The 16726-nt window shown below is 49.6% G+C and overlaps 1 protein-coding gene across 3 annotated transcripts in view; it reads right to left on the reverse strand.

Moving 5' to 3' along the window:
- Window positions 1–16726, reverse strand: part of GJC2 (gap junction protein gamma 2) — a 42230-nt gene that overhangs the window by 25146 nt on the left and 358 nt on the right. The window contains exons 2-3 of one of the 3 annotated variants that reach the window (XM_054057444.1): window positions 14085–14164; window positions 10435–10538 (exon numbers count right to left, since the gene is read on the reverse strand). The gene's annotated coding sequence lies outside the window, so the exon portion shown is untranslated. The other 2 variants (XM_054057443.1, XM_054057446.1) reach the window with 2 other exon arrangements.

Consider the following 16726-nt stretch of genomic DNA (forward strand, 5'->3'; position numbering starts at 1 on the left):
TCTGGCCTTGAACACTTCCATGGAGGAAGCATCCACAACTTCCCTGTCCCAATGTTTCACCACCCTCATCATGAAGAATTTCTTCCTAATGTCTGGTCTAAATCTTTCCCCTCAAGTATAAAACCATTCCCCCTCGACCTGTCACTACAGGTCCTTGTAAAAAGTCCCTCCCCAGCTTTCTTGTAGCCCCCTTCAGGTACTGAAAGGTCGCTATCAGATCTCCCCAGAGCCTTCTCTTCTCCAGTCTGAACAACCCCAACTCTCTCAGCCTGTCCTTGTATGGGAGGTGCTCCAGCCCTCCGATCATCTTTGTAGTCCTTCTCTGGACCCGTTCCAACAGCTCCATATCCTTCTAATACTGAGGATTCCAGAACTGGACACAATACTCCAGGTGAGGTCTCACAAGAGTGCAGTAGTGGGGCAGAATCTCCTTCCTGGCCGTGCTGGCCACACTTCTTTTGATGCAGCCCAGGACACTGTTGGCCCTCTGGGCTGCGAGCGCTCATTGCTGGCTCATGTCGAGTGTCTCATCAATTAGCACCCCAAGTCCTTCTCCTCAGGGCTGCTTTCAATCACATCGTTCCCCACCCTGTATTGAAAACAAGGATTGCTTTTGGAGGTTTTCCAAGCTGACTCCTCTTAGAGCTGCTCATCATCCTGTTCTGCCAGGCCAGGAAGGCTGAGAGCATGGAGAGGAGCCCCAGGTATTATGATCCATCTCTCAGTGCCACATACAGCCTTCACTCTCCCTAGTGATAGGGATGCTGAAGAAGAAGATAGCTTTTTCTCCCAAGTGATAGGTGATAGGATGAGAGAGAATGGCCTCAAGCTGCACCAGGGGAGGTTTAAATTAGACGTTAGGAAAAATTTCTTCACTGAAATGGTTTTCAAACACTGGCAGAGGCCGCCCAGGGAGATGGTAGAGTCACCATCCCTGGAGGTGTTTAAAAGATGGGTAGATGAAGTGCTTAGGGATATGATTTAGCAGTGGAGAGGTACAATGATCTCAAAGGTCTTTTCTGATGTAATGATTCTATGATTCAATGATTGGCGTAATGGCTAAATCTGGATAGATCCCAAACACACTGATGGGTGAAATTGTCTCTCCTTCCCCATGGGGACTGTGGGCTGCAGCAACTTCTCGGAGCCAGAAAGGAGCCAGGCATTTTGCAGAGCTGCTGTGCAGCCGAAGCCCTAAATCAACCCTTCTTCAATTAGCGCAGGACTTTCATCAGCGCTTTGTTGTTTTTAAGCTCCATCGATAAGAGGTTGCAGTGAATATTCCAAACCATACATAAACAACAGCTTGCCAACATAAACACCGTAAAAACACTTCCTATAAATCATCCATTAGAGTTCACCGTTACCAGAACTATTAAAGTTTTCTGGAATGGCTAAAAAAGTGCCATGTGCTGCCAGGAGGCACTGCGGCCATGAGATCTGCAAGAGAGACACAGTGCAAAAGCTTGCAAGAAAGCAGCTGCTCAGAGCAGAGCTTCTTCCTCATCCTCCTGCCTCGGGATCTCTGGGCAATCTTTGCTCGTGGAGGAATAAATAAATCAGCCCCACACCCACATGCGTCCTAGCCAGCGAGCGAAACCTCACATGTGTTTGCCGTTAGACACAGTATTTCTTGCAGAAAGCTGTCTGCTTTTCCCTGCTTCTCTTCTGGCCTGGTTGCCTTCATCTCCTCCTGTTTTCCAGGGCATCCCTCTCTGCTCTGACAGCAAGGGATAAGGTTATCTTGCAAACCAAGTTCAGAAGTGGTGGAGGACCAAAGCAGGAGACCAAAATTTTTCCAAGGATGTCCTTGGATCACAGCTACAAAGCAGGTAGCCCTGTCCTGCATTTGCCACTGAAGCTTTCTCTGATCTCTGGGCAGAAACAGCCATGGTCAAACCCTACAGCAGCCCAGAGAGCAAAGAAAGGGAAGGTCTGGATCAGCCCCCATGGAGGGGTCAGCCCCACCTCTGTTTTCTGCCATGAGTCTCACCCACCAGAAGACCAGCAGTGCTTAAGTGTAGCTGGCATCAGCCCTGGGCCATGTCCCAGGCTGGGACCAAAGGAGAAGACACAGCCATTCTGCCCTTCTCCCAAAATTACAGAGGCACAGAGTCCATCTCACCACCCTGGGGACATCTAGGGAAGCCTTGCTTTTCTGCTGGAGTTCCTCACCTCTCTACTTGCACAGGGATGCTGGGCAGGTCTCCATGCTCCAGCTGGGGTGACAGGATCTTGTGCTCCACCAAACCAGCATTCCCCACACTGTGTCTGGGTTCATTCAACCGGGAGCTGAAGCTTCAGCTGACCCTTTCAGCAAAGACCTTCTTGCCTGTCTCCCCTTGGCCCCACAGCATTAAAAGTGGTTTGACTGGGGAGTTTGCAGCCTGAAAGGGACCCATCTCCTGCAAAGTCAAGCCAAGCATGCAACAAAGCCGCATTGAAAGGCAGATTTCCTCTGGGTGCCCTTGGAGAAGTGGTTACATGAACACCAAGCATCTCCTCCCAACTATCCTATCTCTGCTGCAGCAGCTGGAGCATTGCACGAGCTAGCAGGCAGCTAAAACTAATGGGTTGTGGCATCTCAGATGACCCTAAACACCTGCATGTGGGCAACCATAACTAGCCTGGGGTGTCCCACGTGCAGCCCCATGGTGTCCAGGTCCTGGCCTCTGTGGTGTCCCTTTCCTGGGGGACCCAACCACAACCCCAGAAGAAGCCACACTATCTAATGAGATTCTTCTACAGCAGGGATTGCTTTGCAGTGCCTGTGGCATCATTTTTTTTCTCTCTCTCTCCTCTCCGCTTCTCCTCCAGCATTGCTTCCTTTTTATTAGCTTGATCTGTTTTGACTTGAAACTCTCCAGAGCCAGGGCTGGCTCACGTCTTCCCCAGAGCCATGAGGTGCTCCCATCTCACAGATCACAAGAGGAGAGCAAAGGGCTGCTTTCGTGCTGCAGAAAGCCCCAGGGGACCTGGCAGCGTTTGCACAGGCCACCGGGTCATCGAAACACTGCCAGGGTGAGGGAGACAACCTCTGCTCTTGCATCATGTCACTAGATAGCAGCTCCTCCCCAGGGCGCAGAGTAGAGAGACGGGCAGGGGGGAGGCAGCAGAGGGGGAGCTGCCTGCCCTGGAAAGGAAAAGAGGACATTCAATCTGTAGTGAACCCGGTTAACTATTTCTGTCTGGGAGCGCAGAGGAAAGGGCTGGGCAGAGCAGCAAGCAATACTATTGTCTCCAGCAGGAAAAAAAAAGGATAATAAAAACGTGCCTGGAGGAATTTGGCTCAGGCTTATATTTAAACCGGCATCAGATTTCCAAAGCAGACGCTTCTGAATGCACAGCAGGGCATTCTCCAGAGCTGAAACCAATGGGGAACAACATTTGGGGTTGAGGGTTAGATTAATGCTGTATTGACCCAAAGAGTCAGATGGAGAAGGGATTTAAGCACCCAAAGATGCCCAGAGCTGTGCAGGAGCCCACAGCGATGCTTTAAAGCAGCGGCTCAGCCATAGCAGGGCATGAACTGCATTTCCAAGCTGTTTTCCCGGGGGTTTTGTCCATGTACATCCCTCCAGCAATCTGCTTGCAAGCTTGCACTTGCAGCTCACTGCCTTGCTGGCCTCCACCTCATGTTAGAAAGGCACTTTGCACAAAGGAGACACTTGCAAAGCTCTTGACCAGTGTGTGTTTAAGAGGGTACTAAAAATTGTGGTCAGAAATAACAAAGCAAGGTGAAAACGCAGCCCTGGGAGATGCTGAGATCCCTCAGTCCTTGCTATGTCAAAATGGGCCTTTTCTCCATTGGAATAGGGATGCTGGATGTAAATTAACCCAGGAAATAGAGCCTCATGACTCAAAAACATCCTGTCCCCCTAAGAGCAGCTGGTGCTTCCCTGTCACCCCCTGGTGCTGCTGGGTCCCCTCCTGGCCAACTGGTGGTGGCATCTCCCACGAATGATGGTTGGGGTTAAAGCTGTTGCATGTCATTAACAATCAGGGTGATGGGACCAAGTCTGGGGACAGCCCCAGCTGAGGGCAGTGGTAGATAGGCAGGGAGGTACAGTGCTGCTGCATTGGGGGATCTCAATAAGTTGCAACAACGGACTGGTGGGATCCACATGAAGTCCAGTAGAGGCAAAGGCCAGATGGTGGCCCTGGTGGAGAACGGGTCATAGGACAGCAGGGACTGACCGGCTCAGGAGCCAGGGATCAGGAGTCCTGATGGTCAAGCTGGCCGTTAATTGGCAGTGTGGGCTTGCAGCAGAGGTGGCCACACCTGTGCTGAGCTGTCTCAGCCAGAGGGGTGAGCACTGCTATAATCCTCTTTCTTCTGCCCCTGTAAGGCCACAGCTGGATACTGTGTCCAGTTTGGGGCTTCCCAGTCCATGAACAGTACTGGAATGAGCCTTTCAAAATGGTTGTGGGCTGAGAGCACTGGGTCTTGATCAGCCTGGAGAAGAAAAAGCGACGATCTTATGGGTGTGTGCAGATGCCTTATTGGAGATGACAGAGAAGGTGGTCCAGACACTTCTCAAAAGCACCCAATGAAAAGCCAAGTTGCAGCCAGAAAAATTTCAACTGGATATGAAATAAAAAAGTCTCCCTGACAAACACTGGCACAGGGAGCTGGTGGGATCTCCACCCTTGGAGATAACTCGACTAGACAGGGCTCTGGGCAGCTTCATCCAGTATCAAATTTGGCCCTGCTCCATGACCTCCTGAGATACCTTCAGCCTCTTTTGTCATGCAATTGCACAACTTACCCTCAAGAATCCCATCAGTTCCCCCTTGCTCAACATCTCCTACACCCACCAGTGGCCAGGAGATGTCATCCTCCCATCCTCCACAGGAGAGGACTTTGCCCCTAGGGTGAGGGAGCAGAAGAGGGTGTGAAGGTCTTGGAGGAGCTCTTCTGAGAACCTGGAGGATGTAAATGGACCCTGTATAGAGCAACCTCATGCCCTAGGGACAGCCCAGGGCAGCTGGCAGGCAACCCCAGAGTCCCCACCTTCTGGGAAGGCAACCAGTGAGCTGATGGGACACCCCACAGAGCCCCAAAACAATGCCATCAGGCCCCTTTGCAGAGACAAGGAAATGAAAAATTGTCCTAGCAAAGTTAGAAGTGAAGAAGCTGTAAGTTGGGAATGAAATAACAATTTACCTCTCTATACCTTAATTAATTTATAGGACAGAGCTCCTCATTTTCACAGAGTCATGGCATGGTTTGGGTCAGAAGGGAACTTAAAGATCACCCAGTTCCAACCCCAATTTTCTATGGCTTTCTCCTGTCCTCTGCTGCCACAGCCCTGTATGGCACTGATGGCTCACAGCAACCCCACACCATCTCCTCTATTTTCTCTTTTTCTGGCAGCAAGGAGCAGAAACCAGGGCGGTTTATGTGGCCGGTCACCAAGATCTCCAAGTAACAGACCAGGTCAAAGGGAGGTGTTCAACCTTATAATGAACTTTGTGCTGGTTGGATGAACCTTGGGTGGAAGAGCTCCAAACAAACATAAATCGCAAGAGAGGAGAGTCCTCCACAGTGCTGGGACCTGCAGAAATACAGTGCATGCTATATGCTACATTCCACCTCCACAGTGCATTACAGGGGAAGGAGGGGTTTCCTTATTACACATACCAAAAAAAATCTTCTGGTATTTCTGTCTTGGACAACACCCAAGGATTGTCTCAGAAATAGCTCTCTCAGCTTGCAGGAGTACAAGGCGCAGATTCCCCATCAGCAACATGCCTCTTTCCCCCATTCCCACCCGCCTGTGACTCACTTGATCCAGTTGACATTGGATTTCCTTCCTCGAACTTTCTAAGGAGGCTTTGGACAGAGGACAGATTGCCCTCCTGTGGCATTTCAAGGTAATCTGGGTGAAAGGAGAAGGTGCCTGTGGCCTCTGAAGACTCACAGGACTGGCTGGGGTATAGGGGTGTTTGCTCACCCCCTGCCAGGAGAGATTACATCTCTCTCCCATTAAGCACAGCTTAAATAAACCTAAGCTTTTGTGTTTGGTATAGATGGGAAGGGCATTTTGGGGTGGGAGAAGATGCCCCTGAGGTGTGCGAGAGAAATGCCTACCACCCATGAGGCATGGCATGGATCAGGAAGGCTCAGCAGGTCCTTCTAGTCCCACTCTCAGGGTATCCCTTTGGACAGATGCTGTTTGCAATCAAGTTTTATGACTGTACCAGTGACCTAGAGGTAGGAGGGATGTAGCTAAGGGCCACTCATCAACTACAAGGAAGATCCTAGGGTATTAATGAGGGTGGAACTGATAAAGGCTATGGAAATACAATAGTGTCTTTATGTGAGATCATCTAAGGCTGTAGAGGTGTTGATGGTGGATGCAAGTTGGAGAAGGAGGTCCCACCCCAGAAGAGCATCCTGTTTGGTAGCCAAGAGGAGAGTTTTCTCTCAAAGAAGGCCCATTGGCCAAGAAGATGAGGCCACCGAGGAGCTGTTTCAGTTCCCACTGGTGATGATGCTGACGAGCCACTGCCCTCCCTGTGCCTCAGTTTCCCCAGAAAAAGCAGGACAGAAGGCAGTCCTTGTGAGGTGCTTTGAGATGCAAGGATGAAAAACATGTTGACAACCTTGGATATTATCTAAGAAACAATATAAAAGCACCTTACAAAGAGCATAATCATATCAATGGACCTTTTGTCCATGGTTTAGAGACAACCACTGCGAAACTGCATCTTCTGCTGGAGTGAGCTCCTACAGGCACCATTCCCTTTAAAGACCAGCTTTTGATGCATGAGCATGTCCCACCTAAGCTGAAGCAGGCTACAGACCCTAAAATTTGATGTAGGAGCAGAAGTCTCAGAAACATTCCTCATGGAACCAAGAGCAGGACTAGCAGGAAAACCAGACCCTGAAGCATCTTTCTCTCCCCACCTCTGGTGGCCTAAGGTGGGGAGGAGGCTGAGGATGGGGACTGGCCAGAAGGTCCAAGATCCCATAGGGTTTTCTATTAAGGAGAAGCAAAACCACCAATGGTTTAATCCCAAACTCCTTGGAGATGCATTTGCAGTGCCCCGTGTGACAGGGGATGATTTAAGCTGACAAATTGTGCACAAACTGTCACCAAATAGGGATGTTGTGTCTCTTACCACTGTCAGGAAAAGCAATACACAAACATTAGGTCAAGGCAAAAGCGTTCACCACCCAAATGATGAGGAAAGGACAGAAAGCGAAGAGCAGGGGAGAGTGGGGTGGGAGCAGAGGTGGATCCAAGCAGAGGGAGGGGGTCTGCGAAGTGCCAGGAATCAGCCAAGCTAAAACCATCCTGGAAAATAACAAAATAAAGTGGAGAGAAGGAAAAACAACCAGAACAAAAAGTAACATACGGAGAAGCGCTGGGCTCAGTCCTTTCCAAAAACTTCCCATCCTTCTGCGCCGTGGTGTGCAGAGCTGCGGGCAGCACCCGTCCTTGCCCGCCACCGCAAGCAGAGCTCCCAGCCAGACGCTGCTTTTCCTCCCCTCCCACCCCTTCGAACCAAGCTCTCTTCCCGCTGCACCAGCCTGGAGACGATGACGTGGAGACCTCCACCGGGGAAGCTTTCCGAGACAGGAGAGCTCCTCCAAGTCCGACGCAGCAAACTCATCGTTCACTGGGACGCCAAGGATTTCTTTCCCTTCCTTTTACTTTATAATTTCCTTATAAGCACCCAAAAAAAAAAGCCCAGATAAAAATGAGAACAAGGCGATGCTTTCAGGAGCCAAGACCAATGCTTCTGGAAAAAATCAAATAATTCAAATAGCTGAAGGCTTTAGGGCTAAAAATAGCTAAAAGAGAGCTCCTTGGTGGAGGAGAGAGGAGGTGGAAAGTGGAGGGGCTGCTATGGGATAAGAAACATTTCCTTCTTGTTTAAGTTTTATTTTTCTTTCTGTTCAAATGGGTGAAGCAGAAAGGAAAGACCGCTGCAAACTCAATCTGTCCTTACAGCTCCAGTGAAACATCGTAGCATTAAAAAAAAATCTCTTTTTTTTCCCCCTTGATTTTTGTGTCCAAACGAACAAACCAAAGCAGCGCCTGTGGCTTAGATTCTGTATTTTCGGTATTTTCTCTTGGCTGGGGGGTCCCTGACAGCCCCATTCCTGATTCTTTTCTTCTCTTTGCTCCATTTCCCAGTCCTGTTTTTCAGAGCAGGGGGGGCAGCTGGAAGCAGCACCCTACACTGTGGATAACAGCTGGGAGGGAAAACAGCTGGAAGGGGACACAGAGGACATTTTCTTCCTCCTCCAGCCCCTCCTGCTCTCAACCTTAGGGTTTTGCCCCCCATGCAGGTTGAAGAAGGGGGTGGTGTTACTCCACACTTGAACACAACAGGGATTAAATAATTGCCTCCGTCCGGAGGCTGCGACCTTTGGCGCGTTGTTATCTGTTCCTTCGCCTTGCCAGCTCGCATGATTTTATGGCTGATCTCACAATAATTGATGTTTTCCTTAAAGGCCCCATGCTACGAGGTGAGATTCTGGGCTCCAACCGTATCCTGGGCTGCATCAAAAGAAGCGAAGCCAGCAGGTCGAGGGAAGTGATTCTGCCCCTCTGTTCCTCTCCTGTGAGACCTCATCTAGAGTACCGTGTCCAGTTATGGAATCCTCAACGTAAGAAGGATATGGAGCTGTTGGAATAGGTCCAAAGGCTTGGGGGACAGGACCAGGGGGAATGGGTATAAACTGGAGAGGGGCAGATTTAGGCTAGACATTAGGAAGAATTTCTTCACTGTGAGGGTGGTGAGGCACTGGCACAAGTTGCCCAGGAAAGCTGTTGCTGCCCCATCCCTGGAGGTGTTCAAGGCCAGGCTGGATGGGGTCTTGGGCAGCCTGATCCAGTGGGATGTCCCTGCCCATGGCAGGGGGTTGGAACTAGATGATCTTTAAGGTCCCTTCCAACCCAAACTATACTAAGATACTATTATACTATGATACTACAATTTGGCTTTCAGGGGTCCAAATCAGCAAAGTTTTGCTCATTGCAATTAAAGAAAATCCCCACCCACCTCCAAAACTTAGCAACTCTAGTACAAAGGTGACTCTAAACCAGTGAAATCCTTCTTCAGTCTCCTCGTTCTATGGGAACCCAATGCTTTATTTCTAAAGCCCAGGTCCCAGCTGGGGAGCTTGCACACAGCTTTTCTTTGTGACCTGCAAACAAGACAGTGACCTCAAAACCAAATAACAAAGAGCACATCCCTCAGCATTTTTTAAGTAGCACCCGCCATGTGAAACTACTCAAAATAACTTATTTTCCTGGTTTTAAGGAGAAAGTGTGTCCTTGCTCCACAACACAGCTGGGATGGGGCAGCCAAGTTTTCATCCTCTTATTTAATTTTTCAAGTGTATTTCTTCTCTCCAGCTGCTTTCAGGCAGGAATGAACTGGGAAACAGCCTGGCTGATTGTGCAGGGGGGATGCATTCCCAGAAGGGGTTTTCAAGAGGAAATTAGCTCGTAGGATGCTCCAGGGATGGAGGAGGAGGGAGGAGGGAGGCATCACTGCAGGGCTTGCCCCTGCAGCTGGTGCTGCCCTTGACATGGTCACAAGCCAAAAGTTCAATCCAAATTGGAGGTTTTCAAGCAGATTCTGGGTAAGAAAAACACCCCGACCAGAAACTCTTCAGCGAAATCCTTTTGTATGTAACCAGCTTGAAAATGACCTTAAATATGCTTCTAAAAAAATCTCAGCCTAGCTCTGTTTTGGACCCAGAACAAAATCTCATTCAGCCTTGTTTAAAACAGCTTTAAAAACCCTGGATCCAAACTTCAAGGGGTTGCCCAGCCCCTTAGCGGAGTTGGATTTCTGTAGCTTAAGCACATATTTAATTCAAAGCATTTTATAGCCATAAAAAGAAATAAAATAATTTGCATGGCTTTTTATGTTGACTTCATATCATAGAGTCATAGAATGGTTTGGGTTGGAAGGGACTTCAAAGCCTACCCAGTTCCAACCCCCGTGCTGTGGGCAGGGACACCTTCCACTGGATCAGGCTGCTCAGAGCCCAACCTGGCCTTGAACACCTCCAGCGATGGGGCTTCACAGACTCCTCTTGGCAACCTGTGCCAGTGTCTCACCACACTCACAGGAAAACATTTCTTCCTATTATCTCATCGAAATCTCCCCTCTTTCAGCTTAAAACCATTCCCCCCTCATCCTAGTCCTGCACTCCGTGATGAAGAGCCCCTCCTCACCTTTCTTGTAGGCACCCTTTAAGTACTGGAAGTAATATGTGATATAGAAAGAAAAATACTATATATTATGTATACAATATAATATATACAAAATATTTTACAAGGATCAATGAAAGAGTGACATTAACCCCCCAGGACGAGGAACAGAGCATCCTTTTGTCCCCAAATTCACATTTTCTCCCTATCTATGATACTCCCATTAAGGAGGCGATCAGGTGAGCCATACCTTTCACAGCCAGGAAAAAAAGGTGCCTCTGAGCTGTGGGTCTTCACCACATAACCGGAGACCTTCACAGGGCGAAAAGTCCTGCAACACAACCGGTCACAGCCCTGCAACAAAGCCAAGGAGGAGGCGATTATTCCCGGGCATCTCTCTGCCAGGCACAATACGGCAGCATTTCAGTGCCCACGCTCAATGGCATCATTGTCCCCTCTGGAGCCACAGCCCCTGCGTGCAGTGGCACAGGGTGAAGTTTCTGCTCCTCTGCAAGCTCCCAAAGGCTTCGTGTCACCACTGGAGAGGACCAGGAGACTTTGTTTTCCTCTTAGGGCATGAAAACAGATCCAGGGACAGGACAGATGTCAGTTTTGCCTTGAGAGAGATGTCAGTTATGCTATCACCTGGTGTGACTTCCCTATGAGAGAGGAAAGAAATGGGATCTTAGATTAAATACCCCAAGGATACAAAGGTGATGGGACAATTGGGTTGAGATTGGGTGTTAACAGCTCACTGATAAAACAGAGGGATGCACTGAGGGGTATTTTGTAGGGATCTTTCCAGGGACTTTGTATCTGGATGCTGCATCAGTGGGAGAGCGCACTGAGAAGATGGAGAAGATCCAGTGGTGGCCACCAAAGCACTCAGGGCTAGAGGATGGGACACGTAAGAAGCTGAGCTGTGTCTGATCAAGTTAGAGAAGAGTAGAGGAGATCTTATTGATAAATGCAACTATTAAATGGGAAGGTGGAAAGAAAACAGAGCCAAACTCTTCTCTGAGGTACCCACAGACCGAAGAGGCAGCCAGTTTGCTGCAGCCAAGATGATAAGGTATGAAGGAAGATCCTGTCGATCTTTCAGAACACGATTAGCTGCCGCAAAAGGATCAGTGAAATTTGTTCTCTATGTCCCTATAGGAAATTATGTCCCAATAGGACAAGGGGGATCAGGTTGGATTTCAGCAGTAAAACCAGCAAAGAGCCCAGTGGTGCTAGAACAGCACTGTTGTCTGTGGGTTAGGAGCAGGTCTTAAAGCTGAGATGGAAATGAAGCTGCAGTGTGATGGCCCCAAAGAGCAGCAGCACCCATGCTCCGGAGTGCAGATGGGGCAAAAAAACATAACTCATTTTAAAAAATATATATTTATAAGGTAAAACAAGTGTGGAAAAGTTGCTGTGATAAAGCCAGGCTGCCCGTGGGTGGTGCTGGCAGGGACAGGGTGTGTGAGCAGCACCTGGGAACCTGGACCCAGGACGAGGGAGCAGAAGGGATGTTCAGCCCAGGTTTGAAGCCACAAGGATGTCCGTGTGTTAACTGTAGATAACTGTAGGCGTTATGGCTTGCTGGCCTCCGTAGGTCAAGCTACCGTAATAATTAGCAATCAGATACGGAATCAATGAAACATGTGAGATCATCCTCTTCGCTCAGGGGAACAGCCTGACGAGCTCACTCACCCCACGGACACCAGCTGTGGCTCCCTGGGGAGGGCGATCGCCCCACCAGTGTGGGAAGCCACACCAGTCTCGCATCTCCACCTGGATCCAGAGGTCATAGACTGATAGAATCACAGGATGCCAGGTTGGAAGGGACCTCAAGCATCACCTGGTCCAACCTTTTACATGATCTGTAGTTTCAATGAGATGGCTCAGCACCCTGTCAAGCCGAGCCTTCAAAGTGTCCAGTGTAGAATCTACTGCTTCCCTGAGGAGATTATTCCAGTGTTTAACTGTTCCCATGGTGAAAATTTTTCTTCTGGAATCCAATCAGAATTTCCCCAGGAACAACTTATGCCCATTCCCCCTTGTCTTTTCCATGTGACTCCTCGTAAAAAAGGAGTTCTCCATCCTCTTGTCAGACACCTTTTATGTACTGGTACATGGTAATAAGGTCCCCCCTAAGCCTTCTACTCTAAAAGCTGAACAAAAACAGTTCTCTCAGCCTTACTTCGTATGGTAGGTTTCCCAGTCCTCTGATCATCTTCGTGGCCCTTCTCTGGACCCTGTCCAGCCTGTCCACATCTTTTTTGTGCAGCAGGGACTAAAACTGAACACAGTACTCCAGGTATAGCCTAACAAGTGCTGAGTAGAGTGGGATAATGACTTCTTAATGTCGTTTTCTCTCTCTAGTCCTTGCCACCATGTTCAGGAGGCGTCCATAGGGCCACCACCACATTCAAAAGCAAGTGGTGCAGTTCAAGTATCCAGCACTTCCATCCAGGAAAAACTATAAGCTTCCCTTTTTTCCTGATCCTATGCATAGTTTATCTGGGTCAGCATATTGCTGGTTGTAACAGGGGGGACTGGAGCATCACATGCGGCTTTTTGGTGAGTTTTCCTAGCAGAGCTCAGTCCTCATCACCTCTGTGCTGGCTTAGGGAGCCAGGGGCATCCCTGAACCTGGATGCCTACCATGAATGTGCTTTGCTTTCCATCAGCAAGACTTGCTGATAGCAAACAGGAGCGGAAACCCTGGTGCTTCAAGGGAATATCAGCATCAAGAATGGTTTGGGGTGGAAGGGACCTTAAAGCCCATCCGGTTCAAACCCTCCTGCCACGGGCAGGAACACCTCCCACTGGATCAGGTTGCTCGAAATGCCATCCAACCTGGTCTTGAACACCTCCAGGGAAGGGACATCCACAACTTCTCTGGGCAACCAGTGCCAGTGCTTAAATTAATACACAACTTGATATCTACAGCTTAACACTGGACTGAGGACTTGGCCACTGCAGGGCTGACAGCAGGGTGGTGGCTGCCCTGTCCTTCTCTGCACCCTTTCAACTCAGATTATGGGGGTCTCCTCCCCATGTAAGCTTTGCCTTTTCTGCCTCCCTTTTTTTTTATTGCCTTGTTGCAGCTGGGATAGGGAAAGAAACAACTCGGAAAACATCCTGTTCCTCCTTTTGTGTCTGAGGAGAGAGAAATCAGGCGTCAGGATGGGGATCCATCCCCGATTTCACAAGCGTCCGGTTGTACCAGTTGCCGCTGCACACAATCTGAATTGCAGATGGCTTCTGGCTATTTACGGGCCTGGAGCCACGTCCTGGACAAGCGGAGTCACAGCTGCTATTTTCAGAAAAAGATGAGCCTGTACTGGATTCCCTATTTTTTTTTTTTTTTTTTTTTTTTTTTTGCTATTTTTTGGAGCCTGGGAGCAGGGCTGAGCTAAAGAAACAGGGAGCGTGGTGGTGATGCTGATGTTTCACTCTGGCTGATGCTTCTCATGGTGCGTGCCACCCTGTCCAGAGCCAGTCAGGTTTATGGATTGGCATCCCGCGCTCTCCAGGGATGACACAGTTGCACATCCAGTCGATGAGGCTGACCCAAATACAGCACCCAGCAAGGCGGGCACATCCCAGCTCCTGATCCAGCTGCCAGGGCAGCTCTTATCCTCATGCTGCTGATGGAACTGGAGACAGCACGGGTCCTACAAGCACCCTGGAGCATCACTCACTGATGAGATGCTTCCCAGTACCCCGTGCTGGAGAGAAAACTCAATCCTTTCCCACACCTTGCTTTCCAGCAGCAGTACAATCAGGGAAAACAAGCCTTGCCGGAGCGATGCCTTGACCAAGGGGTGCCAGCATGGGTTGGGTCAGGTCCCACCGGGGTCAATTAGCCCAAGTGATGGTTATTAGCTCCTGTGGTTTTATGGGATCTACCTGTTGTCAGTTTTGGTGGTGCTGGTAGGTGTCTCAGCCCGAGGCAAAAGCAGTCAGGATGTGGTGGTCACCTCAGCGTCCTGTGGGAGAGCACAAAAAGGGCATCAGCATCCCTGGGCAGGGACCACAACACCTGGCATAAAACCAGTTTCAGCTGCAGCCTCTTAAAAAGAAGCCCACAATCCAGCATGGCTGAGTTCCTCATCCAGGGAAAGCCACCCCTGGTCCTCCTCCCTGTGGTTTCCACAGGTGTGCTCCTCATCTGCTCCAGCTCAAAGTCATCCAGCTGCATGTGGTGCCAGAAGATTTTACACCATAGCAGGCTGGGGAGCACTGATGGCTGAGCTGTGGACAGGTGACCCCAGGAAGAGGGACCACAACAACCCAAACCCCCTGAAATAAGGCTCTTGGCTCCTGTTTGAGACTGTGCAAGCTGCTGAAGGACTTACTAGAAGAAGTTTGCTGCATACCAATGGAAATGCAAGCACTGGGATAGCAGAAAAAAAGGGGCTTTTTGCCAAAAAACCTTCCTTGAATCTCTCAGCCACAGCATGCAGGGCAGTGCTAACTCCACTGATGTGCTGAATGACCTCTTTGGAAGGTCCTATTTGCATGTGAGGAGCCCAGGCTTGCAATGAGGTTTTTTCTCCCCCCACAACTACTTCTGACAGCACTCGAGCCACTATAGCCACAGCCCTACTTGTCACACACCAACCCCACGCACTGACGTGACCACCTCCCATCACGCTGTTACACCTGGAATGCTAAATCCCAGAGCTCACTATTGGAAGTGCACACGCAGACAGAGTTGGACACCAATGAACAAGCAAGAAAAACAGTTATTCCTACTTCTTTTTTTGCCTCATTACTTATTTTATACGCTGGCCGCCCAATTATTTCCCAGGCCAGCTCTGCCCGGTGGTGCCTTTTTGCAATCACATGGAAGGAAGCTTGAAAATCAGGGCTGCCTCCAAAAGCACTGAGATGCCAAGAAAAGCCAAGGCAAGGACAAGTCTCTGGACCATGGGATCATTGGTGGGGAGTGATGCTGGAAGGAGCCACAGGCAGATTGGCTTTGGGCTAATTTTGGCTGCTTGAAGCTATCCTGGAGTGTGGCTCCAGCCTCTCTTGGCTTTCCCAGGATGATTTGGGCTTCCGCCACGGCATCGGCTTCAGAGACTGCCTGCCCTCGTGCATCCCTGCATGATGTCCTTCCCAGGCAGCATCTTGGTGCCGTTGGGTCAGAGCGGAAGTCACCTCTACGTTTAAAGCCACTGCCCCCACGTTTGCCCCTTGAAGCTGTATTTCTATTGCCAAAGACCTTGAATGAACAGAAGGGTGGGAAAAACAATCATTTCCTGCCCCAAAAGCAGTGTGACAGCCCAGATTCAACAAAAAAACAGAAGAGTAAGAGTGCAAAGCTATTGTGTTGAAGTGCTATTTTTCTCTTTTTGTATCAGCTCCGAAATAGCCTCACCCCAGCCAGGGAGAGCCCCCGGGGCAGGTTTTAACCCAGCTCTTCCTCAGCGTGGCTCCTTGTATCATCCCCGCACACCCCTCTCATGGGAATTAGCCATCATCCTTCTGCAGGGTTGTAGGATGAGGTGCTGCCATGCTTCCCAAAGCATTTTACAGAGCTGAAAACAGCTGAAATCTGTTCCATTTTATCCCAGTCTTATGGAAGAGTGAATATATAAATATATATATATCCCTTTTTCTGATATTTCTGCAAGCAGCACAGGAGCAAGCTTGTTCTTTCACTTGGAGGCACCCCAAGACGGAGTGGCAGGAGTCAGATACACCTGAGGGGTAGAAATTCATCTCCATGGTCTCACAGGACCAGGAGATGAGGTTTTCAGAATAACTGAATAAAACTACATTTGATTACCTGCCTCTTGTCTTTCATCTTGCCCACCTTCACCCCTAGATGACCTGAAGTTGTTGGCTGTTATGTTCAGTGCCTTCCTGCCTGGAAGACCTCCTAGGTGGGAAATGGGGTCCCCCAGGACCAGCATCTTTAATCTCAGAAAACCCTGGGCAGAGAGCCTCTTGTACCAGCACTTTGCAACAGTCTGATCCCTCGATCCCATCAATCCCATCCCCACAAAGAGTGCCAAGAGCCACTGTTTGTGGTTGTGTAGGACCCTGGATTCAGCAGCCCCTGCAACTGCGATGCTCAGCATGATCCTTGCCTGCCCCTAGAATGGCTGCATCCTCAACGAGCCCGTACCAAAACTACAGATCCAGAAAGCTGTTTATGTTTGTAAATGCAATTAATAAACCAGCCGTCCCATTTCTGAGGGTGCAGATATTAAACTCATTTCAACAGGTGCCTTCACCCACCCAGTTATGAGATTTGATGTATAGTACGGCCCCTCTGAAACAACAAACACGGAGAGGGCATTGCTAACAGCACCCAAAAGTGACATGTGAGAGATGCTCAACAGCCATTATCACGCCCTCGGAGACCAGCCCAGCTCCGGCAACCCCTTCCCAGTCCCTCCACCACCCATCCGTGTCCCAACGGCCACCCCATCACCTCGCATTAGCGCTGAGCATCCAAGCGTTGGCTGCTTCGGTCCGTCAGCCACAGCAGCAGCCGCTAAAAGCAGGTCACCCAATAAAGGGTGGGTTATTTAAGA

The sequence above is a fragment of the Cuculus canorus genome, chromosome 2 (assembly GCF_017976375.1).
Source record: "Cuculus canorus isolate bCucCan1 chromosome 2, bCucCan1.pri, whole genome shotgun sequence".
NCBI classification, from domain to species: domain Eukaryota; kingdom Metazoa; phylum Chordata; class Aves; order Cuculiformes; family Cuculidae; genus Cuculus; species Cuculus canorus.